General features: G+C 45.4%; 1 protein-coding gene across 2 annotated transcripts in view; it reads left to right on the top strand.

Moving 5' to 3' along the window:
* The window catches only part of SYT9 (synaptotagmin 9), a 161815-nt gene that overhangs the window by 120454 nt on the left and 22361 nt on the right, over positions 1-19000 (top strand). The window lies entirely within an intron of this gene.

Below are 19000 nucleotides of genomic sequence, written 5' to 3'. Positions count from 1 at the left end.
GTTGGGTGGAAATGTGCCCAACTAAAAACTAGGGTTTTGTTTGCAAGGGAAAAGAGAAAAGTGGATACCTGGAAGAAGTGGACCATCATTCTGCCTCTCACACCTCCATTCATTCACTCCCCCACAATTTACTTTTTATTTACTCTTTCCCCATTCATCATTTGCTCATTGACTCACTCTCTTATTAACTTATTCTCTCCAATAAGTTTATTCTCTCAAAAAGAATAAAGTTCATTAACTTTATTCTCTCAAAAACAAATTGCACTCACTAGGTAACATTTCTGAGAGTGAAATGCCTAAATATTAGCTACAGAAAATAGATGTGAATAATAAACCATCCCTTCCCTTGAAATACTTATACACCATAAGAGAGACAGAATACGGTGTGTAAACTAGTCATTAAAGTGCACATTCATGAGCATTATCGTCGACATCCGGTGCCACAGAAGCACAAAGGAGGGACGTGTTTGTTGTGCTTACGAGATTGTCCATGAAGCATTTCTTCCTCCTGCCCTTGATAAGTGAAGAAAATTGAACCCCTGGGAACAGGGACACCAGAGAGCAGGGGTTTCAGTCAGAAATGTCCTCGTACTCTCCCCGTGCAGACAGCTCTGCCCCCTGCAAAGCCATCCAGACAGATGTGACCAGAGCCTCGCCCAGTGTGGGCTCTGCTGCCATCGTCAGTCGGTGATCTGGTTGTAGTAAACATTCAAGACAGCTGTAGAGAGGCTCCACATCTGGCCTTGCGACAAAAGGACAGTCTTCCTTTGTTGGAGATTATGCCACACAGAGAAGAGCAGGACAGGATTTATGGACTAACTCTAAGCTTCGGGGTATTCAGGGAGAGCCTGGGGCCCCTATTTTGTAGGTCCCTGAGGATACCTCTGCCCCTGGGCCATCGAAGCCAAGACTTTTTTTTCCCTGGACTCAAAATGAATCCCTAAGGGAAACCCATAGAACCTATGAACCACCTGAGAAGTGGCTGGAGGACCGATGCTGACTGAACTGCATCTCGCTTCTTCAGCTCCTGGTGCAGTTCTCGAAGGAGTCCATCTGCAGGCTCATTCAATTGCTTGAGCCTCACTAGCAGTGGCAGTTAAAGCAGTTGTAATACACATTCTGCACCCTTATAAGTCACTGGTGACTTAAATTCTTACTTGTAATCTGGAGTATCAAAGAGTGTCAAAGCTCTATGCTCCTCAAGACACAGGAAATGGAACAGGGTAGGGTTAGGCGTGTGGCATGGGGCTGAGACGTGAGTCCTGATTCGGTGTACAAACAATTGTTTCTCCAGGACCTGGCCAGGAAGTAATCCTGGGTGGTGCCCGTACACTGGGCCCTGAGTGGCTGTGCCTGCACATGACACCTGGGAAGAGTAGGCAGCGGGCCTCGGAGGCTTCCTTCACTCCCAAGGAAAAAGTGCCGTATGACTTTGGATACCTGGGAGGTGGTCCTTAAACCCCACGTGTTTGGCCTTTTGCAAATCTGTGTTTGACAGTTATGTCAAACAGTTATGTAAGTGAGAAATAAATGCTTTTAGGGTACAATCACTGAAACTGGGAGTCCTTTGTTACACCAGCCAGAACTACTTCAGCAAATACAGTGGTCATTTCTTAACAGTTATAGTAGAACTTAGGAAATGAAACGCCTGTGCCCCTTCCCTGAAGGGCAAACCAAGGGAGGCTGCCCCTGCCCTGTGACTTCTTGTCTCTGACGCTCGTGCCCAGGACTCTAGATCCATCCTGAGAGGGGAAGCAATACTTCTCCTTTTAAAAATAAATGTGCAGCTAGCAGAATTGGGGCACTGGTACAGGTGAGATGAAAAGCAGTATTAGAGAGGTCACTGCACCTTGCTGACCGCTGTGAGGACGGAGGAGGCCGTAGGCAGAGAGGTTGGAAGCGCTCACTTTGGAGCTGGATGGACCTAGATTTAAGTTTCTGTGCTGCCACTTGAAAATTGTTTTTCCCTTTCTGGACCTCAATTTTCTCATCTGTAAAGTGGCCATACCAGTGCCTGTCTCACAAGGTGGTGAGAATTAAATAATCTAATACATGTGAAGTACAGTGGCTGGCCCATAATGCTCAGTGAAGTCCTCAGGTATAATTATTATTATGTAGGTTCCACATTCTGAGTGACTGCCGTGTGTCCTCGTGTGACTGTCACATAAAGACATATCATCCATGGTGTCTGTCATGGAAGATAAAAGGAATGTTGGAAATCCCCATCACCTCAGACTGGGGGGAGGGGTCATCCGTGGCTTTGCTGGACACAGATGCACATATTTAAGTTCTGTTCCTTCTCCTTTCGTCGTTGGCCTCGACAGTAAGTTCCTGTTATACCCTCTTCCTTTAAATTTCTGCTTTCAAACAAAAACAGTAATTAAGCTTCAGTCCTGTGTGTGTGTGCGCGTGTGTGTGCGCGTGTGTGTACACATACCTCTGCATTTGTGTTTGAATGAATGAGAGAGAGGGAGAGGGAAGAGAGAATCTGGGGTGATTAGGATTAAGCGTGAAGGGAGGCTGGTGTGGCAGGAGCTCTGCACTTCTGGGGGCAGAGGAGCCAGGGGAGGACTGAACCCTGCGCCCTGCTGAGGTCTGGCAGCCTGCTTGGGGCTGCATCCAACATACGCTGGCCTTGCCAGGGCAGGTGGCAGATGGAGTCTTCAAAGCCAACGAGTTCAAAAATCCGTTTCTCTCTCAAAGGTCAGCCAGTCCCACTCCCTTCACTGTCCGTGATGTCAAAGCTTGGGAAGCTGTGCAGCCTCCCCCAGGGAGGCTGCCTGGGACTTGGGGACAGCAGTGTCCCCTCCATGGGGCCTCAGGAGATGACAGAGCCCTCGGGGCTCCCACCACAGCCCGCTGTGCCATAGAGCCACGAGAAGATGGTGTTGGCCTGGCCGTATCCCAGCACCTTTTCCCCCCTCCTGCATGTCATAAGCCCCAGGGAGAATCATAGAAAAATTCCAGATTTTCATCTCCTCCCTGTGTAGTGCTGCATACTCTCTGCATTCACAACTAGTGAACTTGCTTTAATGGCAGGATCAGACACAGACACCTTTTGGTTAAATCAAACTTTACTTTTCTAAAAGAGATAGAAGACAGAGGGTCCCATCAGAATATATGGTGAAGATCAGCAGCATTATCCTGTCTGACAGAGGGGCAAAGTCCTACTCAAGGGGTGCTATGTGTGCATAAGTCTTGCTCTCTCCAAGCTCAGCCTTTTGTACATGTCTGTCCAGAAGGCTAATGGGGTTCTGGACCCAGCTAGTCTGGTTCTGCTGGAACCACTTCAGTGAGTCCGCTGCCCCCTGGAACTCAGGCTTCTACAATTCCCAGCATAACTAGGGAGCAGATGTGGCACAGTGAACCCTGGCATGCAGAGTCCTCATCTACCACCCTCTGCCTTCTTAAGGGTATGAACTTGGAGCTATAGAACTAAAGCAAGTGTCAGTTACACAGACTCGGCAAGAAGTTACACCACTAGGACCATCAGGTGCTCAGCAGAGCCTACCTGGAGTCTTCAAGGTCCACACATTCTCAGGAGAAAGCATCTGATTGCCCAGGCTGGGTTAGGTGTCCACCCCTGGTCTATTTCACTGCAGGTCAGGGGTCATGGAAATGTGAGCCGGTGCCCACTCCAGCAGGAAGGAATATGGGGAGTAGACTTCCTGAGAAGGGGCCTGGCCAGACAGCAAAACTGACACAAGCAAACCCAACTGCTACCCAGAAGATTTTGAAGTGAGGGAGTCAGAGCCTTTAGCACTCTGGGAAATTGTTATTCACAACAGATTTAGGAAACAGGAGTGATTCTCCAAAACAAGAAAAAGCCAAACCAATCAGGTTTCCATCAAGGGGGTTTGGATGTGTTGCAGGACTGGGGTCCTGGTGAGAATAAGACCGGTAGAGAAGGAAACTGAGATGAAAACACTTTTTTTTAAAAAGCATGGCCTGAGGCATAGGATAAGGCAAACCTTAGGAAGTGCTGCCACTCAGCAAGCTGGAGATATCTGAGGTACCCATTAGCACCCCAGATTACAGGTCTTTGGAAACACCATGAACTCCAGTCCTGGGAGTGAACCTGGGCTGGCGATCACATGCTCTGCCCTCTGATAGATAGTGTGGCTCAAGATCTGGGGAAAAAGCTGAGCATAAGTCTGTCGTGTATGTGAGGGGGTAGTAATAGAGGACATGAGTAGTGGGTACATGGAGGCCACATGCCGTCACCCCCTGTTGTGGCACACTCCCCCACACATGGACCAACAGGATGTCTCTGACTCAGAGAACAAAATGTTCTGGATGGAAACTGAGCTAACAAGAACCACTTGGGTTATTGACGGCCCTGCAAATCTCAGGTCTGGCGGTCTCTCCCCTTGGATGCCTGACCTGGGAGGTCTTCTTGGTACAGGCTCACTTCCCCACTTGCTGGAACCCCCTTGAAACACTGTCACCAATACTGTCACCTCCTTTCCACATCGTCTAAGCATTCAAGGACACATGGGAACTGCAGGAGGCTTGGTGCCATTACAGACACTCTCTTCATGTCCATAAGAGGCTATTTCTGCATTGTTCCTCTAGCCTTATGTTGGCACGGGCCACGTCTGCCTTCAGCTTCCTCCTCAATCCACCTGAAACCTGCGGTTTCAAGCCTAAGGGGTGAAGCCAGGACTTCACATCCACATCCAAGCCTCTTCTCTTTCTGTCTCCCTGTTTCTTCCACCAAAGTCTCTCTACTTCCTTCTCCCAGCTACTGGAAACTTTCTTTATATCCATAACATGATTCATTCTATGCCTTGTGTTCAGATATCCAAGGTTTCCTTTCAACACGTAAACGGAACTTTTAGCGTTGAGATGTATCTCTTCTTGGACAGGACCTGGCTTTGGAGACTCTTGTTTCATGAGGGACTAGCTGACCGATCGTTGACCCTATTATTTGCTTTCTCTGTACTGGAATATATGGCATTGATTCATTGCATGGGAATAACACAATTTGCAGAGAATGGAAATACTGTATTACATAGGTATTGGATTAGTATTTGGTAAATGAATGAAAGAGACATATAATGAAAGTAAGTGGGCTCCCTTAGTTCTGAAGTTCCACAATTCCCCCATTCAGTGGGGTCCAAAGTCAAAGTCAGCTGGGGGGGGGGGCGATGTAAAAGGTATTGAGACTAAACTTGCAGGCTCTTCAAATGGAAATGGCCCTTATTAAGCTTGAAGCTCAGATTACCTTTTCTCCATTTAGGAGAAGAACATGAAAAGAGATCATTTTCTCTCTTGGTTCCCATGAACTGCCATCTGATGATACTGGCTTTGCATTTTCAGTGCAGTTGAGAAATATTCAGAGCAGTTAACTGAGGCACCTTAGTAAATTATGAAGGTCTCTCTTAAGCTGATAGGGTGGCTCGGTTCTAGAGTACTTCAGTATCTTTTTTAAGAGAATGGGGAAGCAGAAATTCCACAGAAATCCAAATGGTGAAGGGAAGACCACTGCACCCTAAATGAGAACTGATTTGGAGGTGACAAGTAGATTAATCCACAAGTTGGCTTTTCTCACCAGGGAAACATTTTAGCAGCAGTTTTACACAAGGTAATGATTTGTTCTACCTACATGTGAAGGGAAAAATAGTGGGAAAGCATTTTTTGGGCAAAATAAAAAACATAATTGAGAAATTTTTTCCTCAAAATAAACTTTTTTGGTGGAATTTAGCATGCCAGTATCCATAAATACCTGCAGGGCCACTGAAGCGAAACTGATTGCAAAGAACATAAATGTGCTACATGTTTGGGAATCTGAAAAATATTAACAAGCCTGTTAGAATCTCTGCCAATTGATATAAGTGGCCGGAACGCAGTTTGCACAAGAAGGCACCGTTCGTGTTAATGGGGCGTTGTGTTTCCAGCTGGTGGAGAGAATGGTCAGCAAGCAAAGCCAAGAGCATTTGTTCTTTCCCGAGCAAATTTTCTTTCTTGTACTGAATTATCTGTACAAAAAAGAAAAAAAAAAAGGATGCTAACCATTTTCTCATCTTCGGCTGGGATACAAAACCAGTGACTCTTTCGAAGGTCTATAGAGATAGTAATCGTGCACAACATGGGAGCATTAGGGTAAACACTAGAGGTATAAAAGACAATAACAGTGTGTGGGAAAATAGCATTGCTTCCTGAATAGAATGCCAAGTGCATGGTGAATATCCTCTCATTCACAAATGACCTTGCCCCAGCAGTCACTGACCGAGATTGCTCCTGTGGCACACTTGAATAGTAATTAAATAAGAAAGTGCTTAACAATGGGCTTGATTGAGTCTGTAGTGATCTCCGTCTCCAGGAGTGGCATTCAGAAGTGACTGCTAATATAATGGGCTGATGGGCCGAGTCCTTCCCTGTAGAAGAAATTAACTAGAATGGTGTATGCCAGCCTCTGAAAGAAGCACAAACCCTCAGGTATGGGTGGGAAGAGAGAACTTTCTGGGTTAAGGGGCCTGGAGCAGGGGTAGAGCATCCTGGTAGAGGACAGAGAACATCCAGAAGATCACTGCCCCTGGAAATGGTATTTCAGGATATGTGCCCTTTGAATGCTATCTCCCAGATATCACCAGAACAACCTGTTGATAAGATAAAACTGAGTTTATTGCTTGCCTGGTAATGGAAAGGGAAAGGCAAAGTCTGATTAATGGAGATTTTGAAGTATGTTTTAAGGTTGGCCTTTCAGTGTGGCAGCAAGGGGGATAAAACAGGTTGGGAGAGCTTGGTTAGGATTGTAAAGATCATAATGTAATAGTTTCGGTGTACACAAAAAGGTGAGGATTTTGAGAACAGGGTTTAAAGAGTCTTGGGGTGTAAGCTGTTGATGCTTTCTAAGGAAGAATTCATAGTCTTTTGGGAAGTCCCTGTAATGAGCAATAATGTTATTTGCAACTTTTATCTATCTTGGCAAATGTCTCCTCCGGGAATAGTAAAGTTATGTTAATGAAGACAATAGAATAGCAAAGTCAAGTTAATATAGAGTACATTCTGTAGACACTGTTGGGGTAGATGGCTTTAGTTCTTATGCCTCAAGAACAAAAAGCAGAAGGAAAGCTGACCAGGATCTGCCCAGTTCTGCTGGTACCCACCCAGACAGCATCACTGAATGTTTGTTCATTGCCTCCCTGGGATTAAACCCTCTTTTTGATGACCCTGACTTCTGATTGGGGAACTCAAGGAATCCTAGCTCCATCCTTGGATCCAGGCCAAGACCAAGACCCAGGTTAAACCAGTCAAGCCAATTGCTGGGATTAGTATTGCATAAACTGATTTAGTCAGAGAGTATTATAGAACATTTGGTGTGACTGCTTGGACGAAGATGCTCTTTCTTCCCTGTTGGCTGTAAACAAAGAAGCATATACCCTAGGAGCAGCTGTGGCTCTTTTGGACCTCTAAAGGGCCAAACTTAGGGTGCAGCCAATCCCATGGGTGGCAGAATAGAGAGAGAAAAAGAATCCAGACCCTCAAGCATATGGTTGAGCTACTGGAGCAAGCCTCTCTTGAGTGTAGTGTTACTTCTGGCCTTTATAAATATGTAAGCACATAAGTTCCCTTTGTTATGTAAGCAATATGAGATGGGATTGCTGTTGCTTGAAACAGAGAATACCTTCTCTGGGACCCAGGTGAACACCTCTCCCAGGTGGGGTTCCCTTGGGGTGAAGAGAACCATTCCCAAAGCTGCCATGAGATCAACCCTCTGTCTTGTTCACTATGGTATGTCCAGTACCTAACAAAGTACATGGCACATGCTAGACATTCAGTAAAGTGTTCCTAATGAACCAGATTATTGATGTTTGGTTGATGTGTTGAAACAATCATGGCCAAAAGAGAGATTCTGCTCTTAATAACATGCAAGTAATGTGAGAAGTTAGGAGAAAAACTGCTTTTCATCTCGCTTTGTATCTTATTTACCAAAAGGAAATCCATGGCCTTGAGGGAGCTGTGGGCAGCTGTCCATCTTACGATGGCTCCCGTGGGTTAGAAGGGGTCACTTCCTCAGGAATGAAGATCAGTGACATGGCTGTCCTTTCCCGTCAACGTCTCCTACCATGTATTGCAATTCATTTGTTTAGAAAGAAAGTGAAAAATCTATGCTCATTTAATAACAGTACTTTAGCAACTCTAACATTACCTTTTAACCCTATATTTATTATTTTTATTTATAAGCTAAAGTTCAACTATGTGTTTAAAGTCTGTGATTAGTAGTAGTAGAATTACATATTTTCCACCATTTTAAATAAAGTTCAAAACATGAAATATGATGAAATTGATCATTGAAATGCTTAAAAATAAGGAAAGGCGGGGGGTTTCAATCATTGAGCACTTATATAATGCAATCTTAACTTCTAGGTATAGGATGCATAATACTCTCAGGAGTTGGGCGCAGATTATCAGAAAGAGAAGCAGTGATGAATAGGAAAACAAAGGCATGATATTTTTTCAGATGTAGCTAAGGGTCTTAATGGAGTATGCTTAAATATTGTACCTATTGATAGTAGGTGTCCAGATTAAAAATGTTTACTAAAGGAAGGTCATAAAATCCATCAAGAAAGCAAATGCCATACTAATAAATTAAAATTAAAAAGAAAGAAAGCAAATGCCATGCAAAGGGATTAAGAGTGACTAAACATAAACAATGTAAACAGTCTGGATTTTTTTCCCTGTTAATGCCTAATGAAGTCTCTGAAGTGGGCATGGAGATGTGGATCCACAGAGCTTTTTGTTGGGTTTTGTCTGCATTCTCCCTCTTTGTTGACTGGAGTCAGGGTCTCATGCAGGAGCAAAGCTGCGTTAGCACAATCAACACCTGCTCACAGGGGGAAGATGGGCGTGGAGGAGTCGGCTGCAGAGGGGCCCACCGCATCCATCGCTCATACTAGGTTCATGCAAAAGTAAGTGCAGTTTTTGCAGTTATTTTTAACCTTTTAAACCGCAATGACTTCCGCACCAACCTAATATATCACGCCTGAGCATCTGGTGCTCCCACCCTCATTCTGGAAGCTTCCATACAGGGATAGAGGGTGGGGCCCTCCAGTGGCAGTGACTGTGGCCCCAGAACCAGCCTCTAACAAGGGACTCAAGAGTGGTGCAGGGGTCAGGGTGGGCCGCTGGTGTTAGAGTGATGGCAGAGCTCTTCACGGCAGACTTTAGGATTGAGGTGGATGCGAGCAGGACCCCAGGTGTCAGGCTGGGTCAGCCTGCTGGTGCAGGTGAAGCCTGTGGGAGTTACTCACTTCAGCACACAAGGTCGAGGGATGAGTTGACAACCAAGTCCCCTTTGCGTTTAAAATGTTATGTTCCTAAAAGCTGCAGAATGTCCACTCCAGGATTGGTACTCATAGCTCCTGTCCTACTACTTAAAAATAATGTGGTATTTCCATTGCTCTTCAAGTATGGAACCAAAGTGTGTGAATGTGGGCTTACCTAGAACTAAATCGTATATTAGGAATAAGGATCCAGGGATCGTTGCAGAGAAAGGAATAGTAACTCAGAGAAATCCTACGATCTCAGGATAACAAGGGGAAATCAGGGATACTGCTGCGCCCAGCAGAATCTAAGCCATCGCCGCACACAGTGCCCCATCTGCTCCACCGCCAGTCCTCCTGCTGCTCTTACATGTCAGTGGGCACGAATGAGTTAAGAACAAAGGCCTTGAGAAAACTGTGCTTTGTTTCAGGGAAATAGCTTTTAGCTCCAGTGGCTGCTGCCAAGAGGAGATGCTTGAAAGCAAGAAAGGGAATAATAGGAAAGAAAAGGACTTTCAAATCACATGGGAATCTTCGAGGACTACTCAGCTCAGAAGACGTTCCTCTTACTTCTTCAAGCCAGTGATTCTCTAAAGCCCGCAGCACAGATGTAGTTTCCCTCACTGTCTTTACAGTTGTGTTTGAGTTCATGGGAGCCCAGGAGAAGGCTCTACTGGGTGGGTATGGGCTTCCTCAGTAGCAGGAAATGGGGACAAAGTAATAATAGCAGTAGAACTAGAAATGCAGCACTGAGCCCTGTGTTATAGACAAGGTGGGTGGCTCTGAGCTTTACGAGAGTCCTTGAGAAATTGCAGGCAGATTGCTGTAACTCTTTGCTGAGTGAGTGGGTCTACAAAGACCAAAAGCAACTTCATGAGCCACGGAATGATGGGGAACGAAGTCTATAAAAAGAGAAACAGATCTGGACCAGACTCAAGTCTTCACCCATTGCCATCCAGAGAAGAGGGCTTGGAAGTTAAAGGCTGGGCCCCATCCACTATCACTCCCATTCCATGCTCAGAGAACATTAGGTGGTCTCTATTTCTAATGCTCCATGTTGCTGAGTGGGACATGCCTGCTGAGTAGTTGGTGAGTGTGGTGGTGTGAGAGGTTGTATAGGGATTGTGGTTGAAGAAGCTGAAGAGAATAGGTTTGAGAGAGAGAAAAAGTGGTAGAGGGTAGCCAGCCACAGGGTAAGGAATTTGGTGGTTTGTTGGGAATGGCGGAGAGGGCTAGAGAGATAGAAGATATTTAAAGGAGAGTTGGAGTCAGTTTTGCTGGCGGGAGACACGGTAATCTGCATAGTTTCAGGAAATCTGACACAGATTTGCATTTGGATTATACATGTTATGAGAGCTTGCTGAGTGACTCCTAGACTACAGGGTCCATGAAGGTCCTACATAATTCTAGATTGTGTGTAATCTGCTGTTCATATGCATCTAGATAATACAAATTTAAGTTAGTTCTTAGCAAATGTAAGCATACACCTAAAGGCTTAGATTACTGGTTGTTGTTTGACACAGTGTGTGCAGTTTTTGGAGGGTTTTTGTTGAACTCTTTTCTGAAGTCAAAACTAATTTGGAAATTTAATGTATAAAACAGATAAATGCAAGAGCTTCTCTGATTGAATCAGACAAAAGTTGAGGAGAGAAAAATCAATTTATCCAAGAGGAAGTCATGCCCCGGTTAAACTCCTTGGTGGACTAGCCCATTTGTGCTGTATTAGTGTCTAACAGGGAAGGAGCCTAATGCCACTTCAGCCACTTAGAGCTGTGCACTTGAGCAAATCACCTAATCCCTCTGAAGATCAGTTTCTTCCTCCATGAAATGGGGCTGTAAGTACCTACTTTTAAAAACCCGTTTTTGTGCATCTAACTTAACACACCTTTTAAATAAGCACAACCACCCTCAAGAGGTCACATAATCTTGTTAACTATCCTGTAATCCAGTCCCTACCTTGCTTTCTTCTACCTTCATGTAATCATCCTTACATTCCCTCCTTAATTTCAAATGCCTAAAAGAAGCTGCAAAACTGTTTATGCTCTGTAGCATTTGAGATCTTGCTTTCTGGTAATTATAGTCAGTTTGGCTCAAATAAACTCTGATAAAAATTCCCCCCTAAAAAAAACAACCTGTTGTGGTGATTAAATAATGTAGCGTATATGAAAGCACCTAGCATAGTATCTAGCAGTGAAAGAAGCTTCCTACGTGTTGAATAAGTGGGAAAATATAAGTCCACCCAGCTTCTCAGTCACCGATTTGTAATGAAGTTATTGTGGTGTTCAAGTGAAGATTTCTTTCCCAGGGATAGCCCAAGTTTGTCATTCCTCTGGCTTTTGGAATTCCCAACGCTACACAAAGACTTAGATGTCGAGAACATAAAGGATAGCACAATATTTCATTAAGTTCCTGGTTATGTATGGAATAGAGCTGTTTACCTCAAACGATCTTGGCTACAATTTAGAGTAAGAAACACATTTTATATTATAACACACGCAAATATAAAAACTGCAGCTGAAGTTTTGTGAAATAATGCACATACATGTGATACATTTTTTGAAAATGTATTATATCATTAAAAAAATACTGTTCACAACCATTAAATTGATTTTACAAACCCAGTAATTAGACACGTTCCATACTATGGACACCTGAAGTAAAGGATGGGCACGTTTAGAGAGGCCAGTGTAATTTGGATGCAGTGTGAGAGTATTTGGAGGGAAATGTGGAATCATAACCAACTATATGCATTTTTAGGGCCATCTGAATGCTTTCTCTCCAAAAGACTAGACTTCTAGGATTTGTATCATATCTGTTTGTCAGGAAACAACACCATTCCTTGGTTTCTCTGCATAAGATAACTATATACCTCAGTTGTGTTGTCACATTGGTATGATGAGCACAAATAGATTATTTTTATCACAAATATTTAACCTTCTGGTTTGGAGCTGTGCTTAGCCTTATAATGCGTAAACAGCACAGAGACACCAACTGTGTGTTTATAATGGAAGAAAAATGTGTGAAGCCACAGAAGGAAGGAAGAGGCGATTCTCCTTGGATGTGTGTGTCACTCTATGAAAAAGTTCCTGAGGTAGCTGGACTCCTTCGCTCCTGCCTGGTGCCAGGTACAGTCCTAAGTGCTAAGGACCCAGTGCCCACATCCAAGGACTCTGATGGGGCAATCTGACAGCAAATTGTGCAGTCTGTGCTTTCAAAATCTGTGTGGGAGCACAGATGAGAGAGTTCCTCACCGCCCAGTGGGGAAGGGTGGTGACCAGAGAGACACGCTGACCCAGTAGAGCTGGCTCTTGAAAATTGGTAGGAATCCTCCTGTGTGAAGAGAAAAAGGAATTTTGAGGAGAAAGCATAATACATTCAAAGGCAGGAAGGCATGAAAGAGGAGGAGAGGTGCCTGAAACACCAAAGACTTCAAGATGACTAAAACCCAGGGTCCATGGGGAATGGAAATGAGGCTTCTTCAACCATGATGAGGAATTCAAACTTTCTGCTGGGATAGTAAAGGAATGTTGGAATAATTTTAAGAAGAGCTGCAGCATGTGCTCCAATTTATATTTTACAAGGATCATGCTGACAGACGCATCCGTAGGAGTGTGGACAAGAGGGGATGAGACTGGACACGGAGGTAACTGTACTGGTCACGATGAGCCAGACTCAGGCCTGGAGCAGGCAGACACAGAGGGGCTGGGTGGGGAGGAATGAATGCCTTTGAGGAGGTTTGTGAGAGGACAGGGCAAGAGTGGAGGCCAGGATGAGAACAGGCCTCTATGGTGACAGATGGGTGGTCCCGACATGTACTGTGGTACAGAATAGTAGAGAAGGGACAGGGTGTTTGGGACAAGGTGAGGGAAGGGGAAGCTGACAAGGAGAGAGGAGATTAAGGAGTTTCAGTGGGTGCCAAGAGCAGTAGAATTTGACAGAACGTACCAATCACCTAGTACCTTCTGAAAGATGCTCTTCTGGAAGAGATATTGATTTCACAAGTTACTTAGATTTTAACCATCCACACCTCATACCCAAATGCACACATGTGCTCCTGTTGCCTACCCTTTTCTTAGCTGACAGCCAGTCAGATTCTGTGCTGGGCCCAAGCCCATGTGAAGATCAGATTGGTTCACCTGGTTTTTAAATGAAAATGCCTGTGCCCCAAATCTGCTGACAAAGGCCAATTAGCCTGAATTTTAAGCCCCAGATCCTTTGGGGGAGAGATATCAGAAACCTCTGAGCTTTACGGACAAAAGCTCTTCCTGAATTAAGGGAGGCTGCAGGATTTCCCAAGTGGCCCATGTATCAGCATGAGAGTCCAGACTCAGCTGTGACCCTACTGGGAAGACACAGGACCTCGACTCAGACAGGCAGATTCTTTGCCTTGCAGCCCTCTCCCTACTGAGACCAAGAGTGACAACTGAAAACAAACCTCTGGAACAGCAGTCATCACAGAGCTCAGACAGATGGGTGTCCTGTCAGCAAGGACGAGAGGAGGGAGCCAGGACTGGAGAGACAGCAACTCTGAGACAGTGAACGTGGGCCCCAGAGCAGGCCAGGGCAAAAGGAAGGCTTAGCAAAATCTGTTCAAACCAACTTCAAATTCAACAGTAACATTTTTAAATCATTCCTCAACTCTATATCCCATCCCTCAGCTTCCCTTCCCGTTTCTCAAATATCTTGAGAAAGAGAGAGCACTCCAGCGTTTCTGTGTGCACGAGATGCTTGGGCTGACTACCCTGAGTTTTTATGTCTGGGTATCTCCCTCCCCTCAAGGAGAGCAGTCTCAGCAGAGCGGTGTGGAATCTGGTGGTACCTGGATTGGAGACAGACATGGGGTGAGGAATTAAAGTTGATGAGTATAGACCATTCCTCCAAGTTTCTTAGCTGAAAGGGGAAGCAAGAGGCCAGTCACTAGAAAAGGATGAAGGGTTTTGACATGGGATTTTCTTCTTCAGAAGCAAGAAATTCAAGCATTTTTTTAGGCTGAGGAAAAGGCCAGTAGGGAGGGGAAATTTGAAGATATAGGAGAGAGGGGATAACTGATGTGTGGGCTTTAACCTGTAGACACAGGGCTCTGGACTTAGGCCCAGCTCTTCTCACAGAGCACATGGATGTTCTCCTCCTCCAATTTCCGGCACATCAGGGCTCCATCTCTCCTCTGCGGCCTGTGGAAGCAGAAGTTCCCCATAGCCGGGATTAGGAGTAGCCTTGTGCTCCTCAGTACAAGGGCAGAGCACCCAGCATTTATACAATGCCTCCTTACCACGCCTCCCACCAACCGGAACTGAGGCCCGTGCAATCGCCTGCCTCCTCTCTTCCCACGTCTCTAGGTCCCCAGTTTTTCTCTGCATACTTCCCGTGTCCTGGAAGCAGCTCTGTCCTCTTCCAATGTGGCTCAGCCTGAAAGGACATTTTTCCTTACCTGGGCCTTTTGGATCCACCCGGGCCTTTTGTCAGCATTCAGACCCTGCTCTTATTCTTCCATCAATTTTGATCACATTGGAACAACCCAGCCTCTCCCCACTACTCTGCTCTGTGCTTTTCAACTGAACCCCTCAGATCAGAGCCCTGCGCCCTGCCAAACCATGCAGGGTTTGACACCTCCCATGTCCCACCCCTGACACTTGAATGGCCATGCCACACCCCCACTTAGACCTCATCTCTGATTTCAGAATCTGCCCTTGAGGCAGACGCCTCTTCCTGCTAAGTCCTCTCCTCCCAGCTCTCATTTACAGCCCCACCTCCATTCACTTCCAGGAAGTCCAGCTGTGAACAGTCTTTGAGCATTTATTCCAAAATCCTGAAAGGCCCAACACTGATGCGAGAGTCCACCCCTCACCCCTCAGAATGCAAACACTCACCGTGCCTTTTTGGCTTCAATCAAGACAAACTCCAAGACATCCAGAGGGATGAAGCAGCCTGAAAAATGCTCCTAAAAGCCCAGCTAACATAGAAAGGACATAATTTGAGGAGAAAATGGAAAAATTATACAAGCTAGGGGAGGCATGGTGATGTACACAAATATGGAAAAGAAGGGAAAAGTACTGGATCCACTTTCGTGATGGTGTGAGACCTCCACTTAGAACCTGAAATCTAAACCTTCTGGGGAGGCTTCTTTGTCCCAGAAACAAAGAAACAAGGGGAGTCAGAGTTGGAGCCTGCGGCGGGCTGATAGAAGAGGGGAGCATGTGTGATCTCAGGTAGCCTGTGCTGATGCCACGGGAGGGGGCGGAGCTTAGCAGAATGACTTCTGCGCAGGGAGCATCACGGGTAGAGGGGCCATCCTCTCCTAAAGGAAAGCATAGCACCCGTGCAGAGGCAATTCTCATTGTGAGGGAGGCGCTCACCAAGGAGACATTTCCAGGAAGTCTTCTTTGGTGGAAAATAGAGGATCTGACAAGTTCTCGAGTCGCTTTGCTGGCAAGATATATCAGTTAGAGTACTTCTGATGTAAAGAACAGAAATCCTGACACCAACTGGATTAAACAGTGAGAAATGTGTCATCGGGCTGAGGACTTAGAAGTAGAAAGGGGTTCAGAGATTGCAGCTTCAGTGGTTAATGATGAGATCAGGAATGCCCCGTCTTCCCAGGCTGCTGAGCCCTCATTCCTTTTCCATTCATCTTCAGGTTGGTGGCAAAATGGATGCAGTTCCAGGCATTGCATTCAGATATGACAGGAACCAGAGGAAAATGCACTTCTTATAGCTATCTTATTAGAAGCAAGGAAAAAAATTCTTCAAGTCCCCATCAGACTTTGTCCTTACATGTCACGGCCTAAAGTATGCCAGTTTTTGAATCAATCACTGACAAAAGGAACAGGATTATATGGGCCAAACAGGTCCAACTCTAGAGATGGTTTCCCTTCTCCTGAGATGTCTAGGTGAATGGGGAGAGGTGAAAACCTGACAAATTCAGGGTTCACTTAGGAAAGAGGAGGGTGGAGGGGATGGGTGCTGGTCAGGTAATTACAGTGTACTTTACAAGGCATCTTGTAATTAATGTAGACAGTGAGTACAGGTAACAAAACGTATACAGCTGACTCTTGAACAATACAGGTTTGAACTGTGCTGGTCCACTTACATATGGATTTTTTTCAATCAATACTGTAAATGTATTTTCTCTACCTTTTGATTTTAATAACATTTTCTCTAGTTTTACTGTGAGAAAGCAGTATATAATACATATAACATACAAAATATGTGTTAGTCTACTGTTTATGTTATGTTAAACAGTAACATAAAGGCTTCCAATCGATAATAGGCTATTAGTAGTTTTGGAGGAGAAAAAAGTTATACAGGGATTTTGAACTGCAGAGGGGGTCAGTGCCCTGAGCCCCTATGTTGTTCAAGTGTCAAGTGTATATTTAATATAAGGAGAAGAACAAGGGAAATGTGTAGAAACATAAGAACTCTTTGGCAGAATAGAAGTAATTAGGCCCTTGGGAAAAGTATCATAGAGATTTTGGTAGCAAAATGGATAATGTTCGGATAGGGTCAGATTTCACCATCCACTTTAGGATAAAGAGTTTCAAAAACTCAGAAGGAAAATAAAAGTAGACATTTTTAGTTGCTGGGAGCCTAGATGCAGAGACTCAAAATATCTGCAAAGCTCTTTAAAATGCTATTCTGACTATACAATCAGCTTGATAGGAGGGGAGGTACTCATAGAAACCCATGATTACTGATGTCTTACACAGACGTGCACAAAACCCACAAAGAAAACAGTAAGGAAGGTGCACTCCTGCCTTCGTCTTCCTACCTGGCCTGTCAGCACCTCCTTGCCCCTGTGCTCTTTCGTTTGCCTCTGCAGCACTTCCACTCTCTAGAAATACAGAACTTGACCTGTTTCTCCACTTTCCTGGAAAGGCCTACTCCAGACTTGCACCTAGAAATCTGGTTCTCTGTCTATACTGGGAAGCTGGGCTTCTTCAAGGAACTGTGCCCTTCACACAGGCCCACTTGTTTTTCACAACTGGGACAGCTGGAGGCATCACATAATGTACTTCCATCAAAGCTTTGGTCACAAACCCTGAGGGGATGTGCCTCTTCACATTCTCCTGGGCAAAGGACCTCCCAAAGCTGCTGATGCTCAGCATCCCAAAGGGACGTGTGCCCCAGCACCTGGGCTAGCTGGCCACGTCACAATTTCCAAGGCCCAAAGGCCTTCCCCTGATTTGAAGGACATTGCTTGCCACCCTCAGGCAGAATCCTTTCTTCTGACTGATGAAAAACATCATCTCCTTGTCCCCTAGAGATGTCTGTCTGACCTTCCTGCTGTGACCCCCTCCATTCCCCTGATGTGTTTCCATGACGACTCTGGACTCCATTGTTTGCCCTCCTGGAAACAAACCATTTCTAGCCAATTCCAAAAGGCTCAAGCCAACATAGGCACCACAGGGCAGCAAATCAAGTTTGAATCCCACAGTTTGCCAGACCAGCAGCCCCACTGAGAACCTCTGTAGGTGAGAGATGATTCTGGCAGTCAGCGGCTGGCCTGGTCTCCCTGCCTCCCGTCTCGTACCCCTGCCCTCAGCCCTCTGTTCCAGGGAAAACAATGAAATAAGGAGCTCTTCTTGTACCGACCCAGTGCTCTGCTGGTTCCCACACCTGTGGGGCCCCTGAGAGTGAGAGCACCCTTCCACACCACTCTTGTCTGGTCTGGGCCCTCTCCCCCACCATGTCTAAGCCCAAAACAGGATGGCAGATGGTGTCAGGCCTGACTTGCAGGACACTTGTCGCTTTAAGAATGACAGTCAAAGCCCCAGGGGTAAGTTTGGAGCTCCCTGAGGAGCTCAGCACAGGGCTTGTGCCAACGCTGTGACTCTAGACTACTTCACTTGGGACCCTGGGTGCATACCTCTTTCCACACACCTCTACCCCAGCACTGGTCACCAGCCTCTCTAGCTCCCCACTCCGATTGTTCTGCCTCTTTTATGACACTGGGTTTCATTGGACTTCTGTCAGTAATTTTCTCCAGTCCTGGTGTTCTCAGTTTCCCCAAATATTCAATGTGTAATAAATAGCTCCTTGCCTCATTTGCCAAGAAATCCCAGAGCAAATGGCCCTTTCCTGGGGCCTCTGCCATCTGCTCTGCTACCCTTTGCTGCCCTCCGCTGGCCATCAGTGTCACTGCAGATAACCTTTCAGGTTTCACTGATGTGCTTATTCAATAAACGCTTATTTAGGGTCACTCAGTACTACCGTGTTTCCCGAAAATAAGACCTAATGCGTCTTTTGGAGCAAAAATTAATGTAAGACCCGGTCTTACATAAGACCCGGTCTTATAGTATAGTAAAATAAGACCGCATCTTACATTAATTTTTGCTCCAAAAGATGCATTAGAGCTGATGGTCCAGGTAGGTCTTATTTTCGGGGAAACATGGTATGCAATGTCTAGATTTAGTGATAAAAATACATGGTGCTTGTCTTCCAAGAGCATAGTCTAGTGAGGAGAAGGGGAGAAAGGGGGAGTGGAAGAGGATGTGAATGAATGAATGAATGAATGAATGAATTCTAGTGTATCCCTGTGGAAGCCTGGATTTGCTCATCATTCCACAGACTTGACCTCCTAGCACCTTCACCTGACAAAATCCTTAGAAATGAGCTGGGTCCTTTGACCTCCCTCCAGTACTGGAGAGTGCAAGGGACTCTGCCTTCTTTCTCCCTAGCATTTTATGATTTTTCATTTATAAATCAAATGTTTCTGAGTGGGTGCTAAGCAATTT

The sequence above is a fragment of the Rhinolophus hipposideros genome (genome assembly GCF_964194185.1).
Source record: "Rhinolophus hipposideros genome assembly, chromosome: 10".
NCBI lineage: Eukaryota > Metazoa > Chordata > Mammalia > Chiroptera > Rhinolophidae > Rhinolophus > Rhinolophus hipposideros.
The sequence above is the reverse complement of the archived record's forward strand: the minus strand, read 5'-3'. Positions and strand labels throughout refer to the sequence as shown.